Source organism: Equus caballus, chromosome 16, assembly GCF_041296265.1.
Source record: "Equus caballus isolate H_3958 breed thoroughbred chromosome 16, TB-T2T, whole genome shotgun sequence".
Lineage (NCBI taxonomy): Eukaryota > Metazoa > Chordata > Mammalia > Perissodactyla > Equidae > Equus > Equus caballus.
The window spans coordinates 73,883,976-73,897,726 of NC_091699.1; positions in this window are offsets into that span (position 1 = coordinate 73,883,976).

Sequence of the window (13,751 nt, forward strand, 5' to 3'; positions counted from 1 at the left end):
GAGGAAGGTTAGCCCTGAGTTAACATCTGCCGCCAATCCTCCTCTTTTTGCCGAGGAAGACTGGCCCTGAGCTAACATCCGTGCCCATCCTCCTCTACTTTATATGTGGGATGCCTACCACAGCATGGCTTGCCAAGTGGTGCCATGTCCACACCTGGGATCCAAACCGGTGAACCCCAGGCCACCGAAGTGGAATGTGGGCACTTAACCACTGAGCCATCGGGCCAGCCCCACTTTCCCAGCTTTTTTCTTGTAGTTGATGTCTAGTTTCATCCCATTGTGCTTGGAAAACATGTTTGATGATTTTAATCTTCTTAAATTTATTGAAGCTTGTCTTGTTTCCCAACATATGGTCTATCTTTGAGAACGTTCCATGTGCACTTGAGAAGAGTATGTATTCTGCTGTTTTTGGATGGAATGTTCTATACATATCTATTAAAGTCCATCTGGTCTAGTGTTTCACTTAAGGACAATGTTTCCTTGTTGACTTTCTGTCTGCATGATATATCCATTGATGTAAGTGGGGTGTTAAGGTCTCCTGCTATCATTGCATTGCTGTCAACTTCTCCCTCTAGGTCTGTTAATAGTTGTTTTATATACTTTGGTGCTCCTGTGTTAGATTCATTATATATTAATAAGTGTTATATCTTCTTGGTGGAATGTCCTTTTTATCATTTTATAATGCCCATCATTGTCTCTTGTTATCTTTTCTTCTTGAAGTCTGTTTTGTCTATGTATGGCTACACCCACTTTTTGTTTGCCACTCACTTGGAGTATAATCTTCTATCCCTTCACTCTGAGACTATGTTTGTCTTTAGATCTGAGATGTGTTTCCTGGAGGCAGCATGCTGTTGAGTTTTGTTTGTTAATCCATCCAACCACTCTGTATGTTTTGATTGGTGAATTCAATCCATTTACATTTAGAACTATTATTGATATATAAGGCTTAATATTGCCATTTTATCTTTTGTTTTCTGGTTGTTCTATATTTCCATTGCTCCTTTTTCCTTGTATTTCTGTCTGCTATTTCAATTTGGTGGTTTTCTGTGATGTGTTTCACTATTTTCTCTGTACTTATGCTTTGTGACTCTGCTCTGACTTTTTTTCTGTGGTTACCATGAGGTTTGTATAAAAGATCTCATAGATGATAGTCCTTTTTCTGATAGCTTCTCATCTCCATTAGCTTATGCAAGTTCTGTCCCTTACCTCTTCCCCTTCTATGTTCTTGTTTGACAAATTCTTCTGCTTCAGTCTCGTGAATTTGTGAGCAAATTGTATCGGTTACAGTTATTTTTGGTGCTTTCTTTCCCTTTATCTTTTATGTTATAATTAAGTGTTTACTAACCTATTCTGATATACAGCGTAAATTTTCAGATTTTATCTGTCTATTTATCTCCTTGCTCAAAGTTTTGTAAACCTTCACTTTTTAGTTTCAGGTAGGAAGGCTGATTTCAACGTTTCTTCTACCCCAGTCCTAGTGACAATGAACCCCCTCAGCTTTTATTTGTCTGGAAAAGCTTTTATTTCTCTGTCATATCTGAAGGATAATTTTGCTGGATAGAGTATTCTTGGTTGATAGTTTTTGTCTTAGAGTATTTTGATATATCATTCCACTCTCTCCTAGCTTGAGTTTCTGCTGAGAAATCCACTGAAAGCCTGATGGGGGTTCATCTCTAGAGTTTCTGTTTGGATTTTTTTTTTAGAGTTTCGATCTCTTTGGTGAAGTATTCTTTCTGTTCATTAATTTTATTCCTGAGCTCATTGAAGTATCTTTCTGAGTTTTCTTGTAACTCGTTGAGTTTCTTTATGACAGCTATGTTTAACCCTCTGTCCATCAGATTGTAATCTTCTGTCACTCAAATTTGGTTTGTAAAGAGCTGTCATTCTCCTTCTGTTCTACTGTGTTACTGTAGTTCTTCATAGTGTTTGATGAACTGATCCTCTGCTGGTGCATTTGTGGTAGTAACCACCTTTCCTGTTTTGGTACAGCATTGTTACTTTGATTCTGAGCTGCTTCTGGTTGTATTTGAGAGCCTGCACTTTCCACCGTCCACTGCCTCTGCCAGGGGCATCATCAGTGCCCTCCTTGTGCCTCTTGTGCCTCTGGGCTTTCTAGCGCCTTCACTTTAGTCTCAAGTGTCATCTCTGTGGTCACTAGGCTGTGAACCCTTCTACTGCTTACAGGATTGACTGGGTCTCATATTCCTCAACTGGCTTTCCATGGGTTCTCCATGGGTTGAGATGCTGCTACCCTGTGCACCACCTGTTTTGCTGCTCCTGGGTTTTCTGGGGGTGCTGATTGTTCTGCTGTGAAGGGTGCTGAGTTCATGGATGTCTCTGTTGCTGCTGGGGGCCTGGGGACTCAGGGAATTGTATGCAGCTCCTGCTTCTGGTGGAGCTGGTGTCAGGCATGCTGCCACTAGAGGCTGGGTCACTGCTGCTGCTGTGGTTCCTGAAACCTCTGGTTGCAGGTTCTGCCTGCCACCACTAGTGGAGAGCAGGAGCTAAGCAGGGAGAGGTTTTTGTTGTTGCTTGCTGTGCAGCCTCTAGTCTCTGGCCATAGCTGGTGTGTTTTGAAAACTCAGGTTACAGTGTCCTACTGAAGCAGGGAAAATTCAAGCTTTGTATATTATCCCCACGGTTGGAAAGATCTTGCCACTGCAAGGGGATGGGGAGGGGGCTGGCATGCTGGATCTGCTGGGAGACAGGCAGGAAGCAATCCAACTCACCCTCTCTGCCCTTGCTGGGACCCCTCACAGGGGATCAGGATAAGTTCCTTGGGAGATGGGCAGGTAGCAAGCTGGCCTTCACTCTCCACCCCCACGAGGGCCACTGGTGAACTGGCTCAGGGTGAGCTGGCTAAGTCTGCTGGAAGATGGGCAGGAAGCAAGCTGCACCTGTTTTCTCATGGGTGTGTGGGCTACAGTGGGGATCTGTGTCCTGGATCGTTGTTGCCAGGGGAGGAGGGATGGGGTTGCTCCCCTAGTTCCATTGACTCCAAGTGTTCTAGTCCACCCACCTTCAGCTATATAGATGCCTGGATCTCTTACATGTCCTGTTGTGCCTTGTAGGGAATCCTCCATTGGTCAGCTGGTGTCCAATTGGTTGTAACTTGGAGGGGAGAGACAAAGGGAACAACTTACTCCACTGTAATGCTGTTGTCACTCTCCTAGCCTATCTGGAGCAGTGTATCTTTAAGATCTTTTCCCATTGTTGAATTGGGTTATTTGGCTTTTGTTGTTGTTGAGTTGTCTGAGTTCTTTGTATATTCTCTATTGCTTCCCCCACTTTACATCCATTTTCCCTTTCTGACTGCCCTCCTTGTAGGCTTCAGTTTCCAGAACAAGACACAGAAACAACAGCCTTAAACAGACGCTTAACCATCCCAACGACTGTATAAGATCAAATCCCTATAATAAATCTCTCATTATGTATGTCTCTTAGGGGGTCTGCTTCTCTGATTATACCCTAGCTAATATAATTAATCTCCACATGTCCTTGTACAAAAGGAATCCAATAGTGTTCCATATCAGCCACAACACAATGACTTTGTCAAGGTCAAACTCCTGGTAATTTATGGAGTCAGGACTCAGGTCCACTATCTCTGAGTCAATGTTCTTTCAGCAGTACTATGTTGTCTTCTTTAATTTGAGGGAAAACGGAGGTGTCTCAGCTCATTAAAATGCCTTCCCTATGACATTTCCCTCCAAGAAGTGTTAATTGTAATAACCACTTTATCAATGACATGGTTTCTAAGTCAGCCACAATGTCTTTTCATTATGTTCCAGGTTACCCAGATGACTTAACTGTTGTTTTGGGCCATCCTAGCCATGTCAATCATGGCCAATGTGGAAGAAAAATGATCACTTTGTCCTGCCACCATTATGAATAAACATTTATGTGATGTCCCAGAATGAGATAAGCCAAAAGTAACAGGGTCATCCATCTAGTTCTGGTCTCTAAAATTAATGAAACTTTAAGCATGTCCATTAAATTACTCACTCCCTAGCAGAATCACTGTAACTCTGACTTTTGCAAAGTTGACTTCTAAAGATAGGTAACATACTTTGTGGGTATGAAAATTATGTGATAAAGTTCTTTTTCTACTACAAATAGATTAATTTAAACTATATAGCCCTGGTAACTTCACAGGCTTTTTTTTTCCTTTTCAGTTTATGTTGTATTTTTTATCAAACAAGCCAACCTTTCTGAAGTCTGACTTTTTCCAACTTTCTCCTAAGTAAATCTCTTTTTTTAAATGCTTTGATGTCTCAGTCTTCCTCTCACATGAACTTGTTTCTGTGTTTCCCAGGATGAAAATATCCCTGATAGTTGGTGGAAGGAGTAATTAAAATAGTAATGTTTTTCTCTTAGGTTGAGTCTATATAACACAAAATTATAAGCAAACCTGTGTACAAATGTTCCTGGTAATTTAACCAACAAGAAGACCCAGCTTAGGGAATTCATATTCTAACCTGGATTTGGTGGAGGTAAACAAGCGAGGATGGGATGAAGCCAAAATCCGAAGTATATGGTTTATTCCACATCTTTCACAGTGTTTAGAATGTGGTTTCTAGTGCCATACTGCATGAGCTTCTATTTGAACTTTACAGATTACTAGCTATAAGATCTTGAAAATTTTATATAAATGTTCTGAGTTTCAGTTTCTTTGTCTACTATTTCTAGGGAAAATAACAGTACCTGTGTTATAGTGTTGCAATGAGGAGTAAATGAAATAATGTAAACATAGAATTTAGCATAGAATCTGCCACATAGTAAGTGTTTAATAAATTTTAGCTGTTATTATTAAGTCTTGTGGTATTTTGGATATGTTTTTGAGAGTATTAGAATGTTGTCCTTGGCAAAGGGTGAAAACTGATCTAGTTACTAGACCAGAAGTGTTGATCACACAGCGGGTGCCAGGGGTTAAAATTCAAGGGACCAAATTAAGTACATGCTTAACTAAGTTTGCCTCAGGGAGGGCAGTTTGGAGGATGTGTCAAGTGAAAAAATCCTGTTGCGATATTGGAAAGTAAAATGCGGTGGAGAATAAGCATAACATCCCATAACAGATCAGAGTTAGGGATCAAATTTGAGACGGAGAACGATCTGGTGAATTAGAAGAGAACAGGTTTGGAATGAGAGCTGATTGGGGAAAAAGAAAGGAGGGTCATAGGAAATATTTGAGATCAGTCTACCTTTGCCTTTCTTGGATGATGGGAGTATGGTTTATGGCTTGTCCAGCTGCTTTGTAAAGTCAGAAGAAATGTAGATTGATCCTAGTTTGGAGAATCCTCGAATGGGTGATGCAAATCCTCACATTGGTGGGACATGGTAAGGAGTTAATATCAAACAATTATCTTTACAGATAGTAAAATATTTAACCTGTATTACAAAGTTATGTATTATATATATGTTTTCTCAATTTTGCAGGTGAGAAAACCAAAGTTCAGTGAGGGAAATGTATTTGTCATGGTTTTTTGATTACAGACGACCAAAACCTGGTATAAACTAACTTAGGCAAAATAGGAAGTTAATTGGCATAAATACTCAAACTATGAAAAGGGCAAGGACAATGCTGAGCCCCAGAGTTTTCTGGAACAAGGGAGAGTAGTGGTGCCAGGCTCTATTCTCCTACAGGCTCTTACTCTCCTTGCATTTTTCTGCATATCACCTTCATTCTTTCACATTAGCTTTGGCCGTACAGCAGGGAAGACGGCCATTGGCAGCCCTTTCTCTCATAGTTTTACCACTCCAACCAAGTACATAGGCGATAACTCTGACTAGCCTCCTATGGACCATGTGCCCATTCCTGGTCTAATGAAAGTGGCAGGGGATTGGGTACAAGATTAGTTGCTTCCACTACAGTCTCAAGTTTGGAGTCAGGAAGGAAGAGGTCTACCCTACTCCTCCATAATAATTTCTATGTTAAAAAGGGGAGAAGGGTTAGGAAAACAAAACCAATACTTGATCACTATGGGTAACTTGCCCGTGGTTTTACACAATCTGTAAATGATGGAGCTGGGGCTGGAACCAGTTCTGTCTCTGTCTTTGTCTCCAAAGCCTTTGCTATTTCCGTATCTGCTTTTATTGATCTAGTTAATGCCCAGCAATATGTAAGTTGTTTCAGGACACTGAGTGGGGAGAGGAGCAATAGAATATTCCATTTTATGGTTTTTACCACCGAGAGTGATCTTTCCCTCCTTCCAACTTCTATAATATCAATGCCGCATCTACGTCACTTCTATAATACTTGTCACTTACTACTCCCTGTTATTTATTTACATTGCAGTTTGCATGAATTGATGTTGCATCCCTTTTTCTATTTTATTGAATAGAAAGCTCCTGGAGGAAGGGAAGTCCTGTCGCAAAGCACCTAGCACAGTCCCTTGCTCTTATTTAGTGCTTCTCAAATATTCAGAGAGATTAGTCTTCCCCAAGGAGGTAGGATAATGATCTCAAGTAGCCATCATTTGTTAGTTTCCTTTTAGTGACATGTTTATTAAAATGTGCATCATTCTGTACACACTCTGTGCATACAGAAAATTGCACAAATCATAAATATACAGTTTGATGTAGGCTCACAAATTGGAAATCACTCAATTAAGCAGCCTAGATAAAAAAAAAAAAACAAAACAACATAGCAAACACCCCTGGAAGCCCCTTGTGTCTTTGGCAATCATTACTCTCTCTGGGAGTAACCATCATAAGACTCTTATTGCTTTTAATGATGTCAACAAAGGTATCATGTTTTAAATATAGTCTCTAGTGATATAAAATTCCAATGTCAATGCTCTCAGAAGCCTCCCGTCATGTAACCTTTTGAGACTTTGCCTCGCAAGAATCTAAGGCTGTGCTACAGGCGGAATCTAGCAATCTAATACAAATCTAATGGGATGTGCAGCCACGAATGCTCTCATGAAAGGACGTTAAAGTTGGACAAGTCATCTAACTCCTGGAATGGGCTTGCACACAGACTAAGCAGTTTTCTGACCTGTTACTGAAGTCAGTGGTGGTCCACCAGAAAGCAAAGCATTCTCCTATATTTTATTTGGATGAAGGCTTTTAAATTTTGTTTTATGATGTCTTCCTGTGATACCTGATGTTCTTTATTTTAGCAAATACTCTTTTTTTCCTGCAACCTCTTTTTCTTGTAGTATAGGAAGACTGCTTATGGGATCTCTAGTGTTTACTAATATACAAATATAGGATCTGGATCTCCTGTCTTTAGCTTTTATCTCTTCAGCAAGTCACCCAGGCAGCACACTTTCTCACATAGCTGTTTCTGGAAATCTTGATTCATGTTCATATGTTATACATGTTTCTCTAGTCATTATGGTTGGAATTAGAGAATTCTGCTTAATCCATAGTTCTAATACAACCAGAAGGGCCAAATACGATCTGATTTCTTTTCTGCATTTTATTTTGCCTTCAGGTTGGTATGACCTTCAGGTCTTACATAAATGTTTGCCTGTTATATGGCCTTGAGTTTTTTTCTGGACTGTTTGATTCTTTAAAAATTGGTTTTATATTGCTTAGCTCTTGTATTCCACCTCATGCAAATTCACTAGTAAGGCCTTCAAATGATGGGAATTATGAATCTCAGAAAATGTGATCCAGATTCTTATGACTTCAGAGACAGTGCCACATATCATATCACATTCTCATTTCGAAAACATGGAAACCTGAAGACATTAGACATGTTGTGTTGAGTTATTGTGCAAAGCTTTCTTCCTGTGCAGTGGGCTTTATGCTATGTTTTTATAAAACATCTTGAATGGAATTCTTTAATTTTTGTATCCAGATATGGTCCTGGTTTTCTTAATGAACCTTTCCCCTTAATCATTTCTTATTTTCCACTGTTCCCACAGTTGTTACTGATATTTAAATTGCCGAAGAGTCAGAAGATGAAGCAGAGTGGGAGGCAGTGGAGCATATAGTTAGTATGCTGTGGAGCCTCACACACCTGAGTTCAAGTGTAGGCTCTGTGCTTACTAATTCTATGGTCCTGGAATACTATTTAATGCCCCTAATTCTTAGTTTCTGTATCTACTAAATGGTGATGATAATAGTAGCTACTAGGACCTTGCACATATGAATCCAAATTAAAGACTGAAGCATACTTGTATCAATTTATGCTCCCTAAGTCTGCACTGATGTTTCCAATCCCAACTCAACTATCTATTTTGTCTTCCTCCCTGAAGGCAGCCATGATCACCTTCTTCTCTTCCTTAACCCTGATTAACTTTGCCGGAAATGGAATTCAGGTGTCTCCTTGGGTCTGTGATAATTAGCAGCTCTTGGTTACAAACATTGATTTGCTGGTAAATGTTTAATAGTTGACTCTTTGGGGAAAGAAAGCCTGATTTCTAGCTTTTGCTGCTTTTCTTGGTGTAAATACTCTCACCACAGCCAATTTCAAGCTATTAACTTCACTACACTGAATGTGGAGGTGAGAAAAGATGTGCACAATATGCTCTAGCAAACCAGTTGTAGCCAGCTATCATACACCACTGGTTATAAATCACTTGGGCCTAGATTTGAAACACGCTTCTCTGATTCTATAAGCATGTTCCATGGTCCTGATGGAGAGCTCACTATATAAGTTTAGACTTAGGAACCAAGGGCAAGACATTTCTCCTTGGTTACTTGTCCTGAATCTCTACTACTATATTTGCTACTTCGTGGAGTACCCTCTCCAGGGTGGAGAGACAACTTGCCAATGAGCTGGAAATACTAGTGGGTAGACGTGGGTCCATAATTAACCCCTAAATTTGAACTCACTATATTCTTATCTTGTCTGTAGCTTCTTTTAGCCTTAGAGGCTTTATAGTCATGACAACCATATTAGTTACCTATTGCTGCATGACAATTCACTCTAAAATTTAGCAGCTTAAAATAGCATTTATTATCTCAGTTTCTGAGGGCTGGGAATGAGGTGTAACTTAGCCGGGTGACTCTGGCTCAGCATCTGTCTAAGCTGCAATCTGGTGTCAGCCAAGGCACAGTCATCTTAGGCTCAACTTGGGGGAGAATCTGCTTCCAAGGTTTCTCATGTGGCTGTTGACAGGCCTCCAGTCTCCCCTGGATGTTGACTAGAGACATCAATTCCACATCTGTAGGCCTCATGAGAAAGCAGTTCACAAAATGGCAGCTGGCTTCCCTCAGAGCAAGATAGCAAAAAAGTGAGAGATGGAGGCTTCCCAATAAGGAGGCCATAGTCTTTTTGTAAGCCACCTTTGAAAATGACATCAGATTGCTTTCGCCGTATTCTATCCACTAGCGAGTCACTAGGTTCAGCTCATGTTCAAGGGGAGAAAATTACGTAAGGTCACAAAGGAAGTAGGAATCATGGGACTGTTATTGGTCCTATAACATCTTTTAGCTATGCCTCAGAATATTTTTTTCCAGTTTCTGGTAGGCAGCAGACAAGACCAGTAATTCCAAAGTCCCTTAATTGCAAGATCTAAGGCAAAAGTAAAATCTAAAATATCAGATCTTATTATGCTAGGCAAGGCAAAAGACTGGATCTGGTCCCACGATGTCTGCAATTCCCTTCAGTTCTACCAGAAAAAAAAAAGACTAATTTCTGAAGAAACTGAGAGATCAAGTGTACTTAAAAAAAACAATTTCCAGGAGGTAATTTCATGAGCAACTTTTTAGACTTCCATAAATTTAGAGAATTCATATGATGCTGCCTACATCCAGTTTTCTAGCTAGAACATAAAATTTTAAATGATATTCTTCCACAAATTGTCCCTGTGGGTTTGCCATGATATTCTAAGAATCATCATAGTGTGTGTTTGGCATCTGTGACTCTTTGACACTCTTCTTCTAGGAGTTGAGTTGGCCTGGTTAACGGGCACTCCTGAGCTTGGATCTTTGTTAGTGCTTTTTTGCTGCACAGGCCAGCACTGCGCCTAAGTTCATACCACTTGTATGGTGGCCCTTAATATATGACCTGTGTAATCTCAGTCCCTAATGATTCATGTTGTGTTCAAAGGATAACAGGCCATTACTAGAAGCTTTAAAGATAATGTGAATCATTATTGCAGGTTTTCAAGGGGCAGAACAAGGATTTTTATCCAGTGCAGAAAGCTTTCTGTAAATATGCTCTTTAGATCTTTCTCTGTCCTTGAAGTTTTTTCTACATATGACAACTGCTAAAAACCTTTCCCCTTGTCTGTCATTCATATAGTCCCATCACCACCTCTCTATGTCCCATTGACTTTCTCCTCCCCAATTACAAGCCATGTGCAGCACATTCTCCCAGAGTAGCTGTCTGTGATCTTTGGGAAGAAGCTCGGGTCCTCTGTCCTGATGGTTACTCTCATGATAACCAGGCATCAGCTCCACTTTGAAACAGTGATGAATAAAATTATCGCTATACAAAGAGCTGTTATTAAGAAACCAAATTTTGGATTTGGGTTCCTTTCTCCTTTGGTGCCTTTCTCTCAAGCTCAAGTAAGGAGGAAGTGAAGAGGAAACCTTTTGAGGGGTAGTCTCAAGAGTAAAGAAAGGGCTCTGGAAATGCAATATTTATTCTAAAAACCAGGCTTAAACTATTCAGTTTAGGAGCTCAGAGTAGTTCTCTCAACTCCATACTCCTGTACACAGACTCATCAGGGCTCAAAAAAATCAATAATTTCCAATAATAAAATCATATAAAGTTATATTTAATATCAACATTTCTTCCCTACTATTTTGTATTGTGTGATTTTTGAGTAAAGAAGCTTAAAAGACGTTTTGGGCAAAAATGTAGATGTAAATTAAGTTGCAGCTGAGTTTGGTGAAAAAAGAAGACAGAAGATAAGAATGCACCCTTTGAAATAATTTTTTCCATTCTACAGAAAGCATAGAGTGAAAGGAAGAGAAAACAACATGGAAATTCTCCGGATTATTTTTTCTCCTTATCTGGTTTTGGGCATTTATGGCAGCTTAGAGACTTGTTAGTGACCAGGATCGCTGGCCCTCAAATTTGGAGGCTATGGTTTGTATCCTATACTTAGAGATTGTACACATTTGTTTTTAATTTAGTATGTTTTGCTTCCTCACTTGTTTTTGGCCTGTTTTCCTGCCTACATAGCAGCAGGTGTTTGGGTGATAATAAAATCTAAAATAAATCTAGGAAAATGTGCAAATTGGCTGGAAAGCAGCAGGAGTTATCACAGTATTCCCCTCCCCCTCATAATTTAGTTCACTAGTCAAGTTGCAGCACCAAGTTGCTATGTGCTTGGGACATGGCATTCATAGGTGTATAATTGTGTGGATGTTTTAATCCCAAGGAGAGGCATATTTAAAAGTTTTAAAGTTTGGAAGGGGTATTGCCACAGTTTAGAAGTGCTTATTACCAAGGAGGACCCCATTACAATAAGACTTAGGAAAAAAGAGTTTTTAATTCACAGAATTTGAGCTATAAAATACAAAACTAGTGTTCATTAATATTTATATCAGTTAAGAATGTACTCTGCTCAAAGCAGAAGAAAATCCATCAAACAATGGCTTAAACAAATAAGGCTTTTTTTTTTTTTCACATAAGGTCTAGAAATCATTCAGTAGGACTCTGATGCCATCGGGGACTCACGTTTCTTCCATCTTCCCACTCTCTCATCCGTAGTGTGCGGATTCCCTCCTCATGGTCTCTGGATGGCTTCTGCACCTCCAAGCATCAAGTCCATTTCCTAGCCTGAAAGAGAATGGGAGCAGGAAGGGGGAAAAGGCAGCACCTGTATCAGGAGACAGAAAAACTTGTCAAGAAATTAGCACCACATTCCCAATTAAGTCTCATCGGCCAGAACCGTGTCACAAGATCATCCATAATTGCAAGAATGACTGTAAAATCAAGATTTTTAGCTGGACAAATTGATAGCCCACCAAAATTAGAGTTGTGGCTGGTAAGGGAGAAAGGGAGAATGGATATCTACTAGATACTTAGGGAGCCTCACAAAACCCCTTTTCAGAGAATAATCTTTCTCTCTCATCTGTATATTGTATGTATATATGTTTATGCATATATGTACATGTAAAATGTATGTGTGTGTGTGTGTGTGTGTGTGTGTGTGTGTGTGTGTGTGTGTGTATCTCCTGAGCAAGTTTAAGAGTATGGGCTTTGGTAGCTGACAGAACTGAATTTCAATTCCATTCACTACCTACTAGATGCATGACATCTGGGAAGTTATTTCACCTCTCTGTCTCATATTCCTGAGATGACAGTAGTACCTACTTTATTGAGTTTTTGTGAGAATAAGAAAGATAACATATGTAAAGCACTTGACACTGTGTTTAGAACACAGTAAACTTTCAGTAACATTTGTTATTGCTTTTATTGTCTTACAATATTATCTTACTGAGATTATTATTAGCCTTTGAGTTTTCTGAACTGATAGGCACTTCAGAAGCTCGGTAGGAGCCAGGAGATGGACTTCTCCACATTTGCTAGGAAGGGTTGCCAGAGATGTGTGGTTCAATTTCAGGAACACAAAGATGTGGCAGGTCCCTTCCAAGGGAGAGAGAGAAAAACATCCATGAACGTATCTGTTTGTTTCTCTTCTTTGTTGACATCTATATAGTAAGTCCATTGTGAGTGCTGGCAAATAGGAAGGGCACTCATGTGCAATTTGTGATGAGGCACGTTGCATGGTTCAAGAGACACTTCCTTCACCACAGGAAAATCCATCTAATCAGCTAGTGCAGAGGGACTAGTCTAGTCTGGGGCTCATCCTCCAATCCCAGTTCCCCAATTTGAAACCATTTCTGTAGGTTTGCAGGGTAAGTGTTCCAGCTAAGGGAGGGGCACTAGATTGTCTATGTGGCTGTTCACCGTGTGCAAAGCCTCCATCGATGAGGGCATACACTGCAGATCTCCGGCTGGGGTTACTTGATAAATATATCCTCGTGTGGACCTCTGGTTTGAGTATCTCTGTAGCAACTGTGATAGAACCACTAGAGAACCAATCTTAAGAAATTAAATTTGAACGCCAAGAAGTGGAATATCTAGGCCATGTGCAGTCCAGCCGGGAGGTCCACAGGATGCCAAGAAGGTATTGGCAGTGCTTGTGTGTCCTCTACCGCATATTTCAGATGGGCACTTGAAATCACCAGCTAGGTGTCTTGTTCTCTAGGCTGTATTATTTGGGAATAAGTGAGGAAGTCTCACCCCAGGAAGGTCTCTTCATGGATATTTAGCCCTCGTGTTGATCAGCACCAGTGCCTGACTGAGAATCAATGACCTATAGAGATGGCCTTGAAGACGTATACATGGAAGGGCTTTTTCTTTCACTGCTATAGCTTTGTCACTGTTACCCCAAAGAGGTATATCTATCAGTGTAACACTAATATAATCCACAGAAACTTTTGATGCTCACATCCAACATGACATCTCTAGCACATCAAATGTCATAACCCCTAGGCCTATGTTACAGACAAATGCAGCAGGCTAGAGAGAGCTCTGAACTCCCTCCAGACTCCTGAAACCAATTGAAGCAGTATCACAATAAATTTTATTCCACAGCCACGACATTATGCTGGAGGCTGTGGACACTGAGCAAGATTCTGCATACTGTTCTCTGCTCACATTCCTCATTTGTATGAGCCACTTCCATCCTGTTTACACAAGGCATTTATTCCATTTTGGTAATACAATTCCTACAGAATTTTGATTCTCATAAAGCACGGATGGAAGTTTTGTCTCAGATTGGGTTCCAATTGGGTTCCCTTCCAGCCACTCCCACACCCTCCTCTGTATTCGTTTT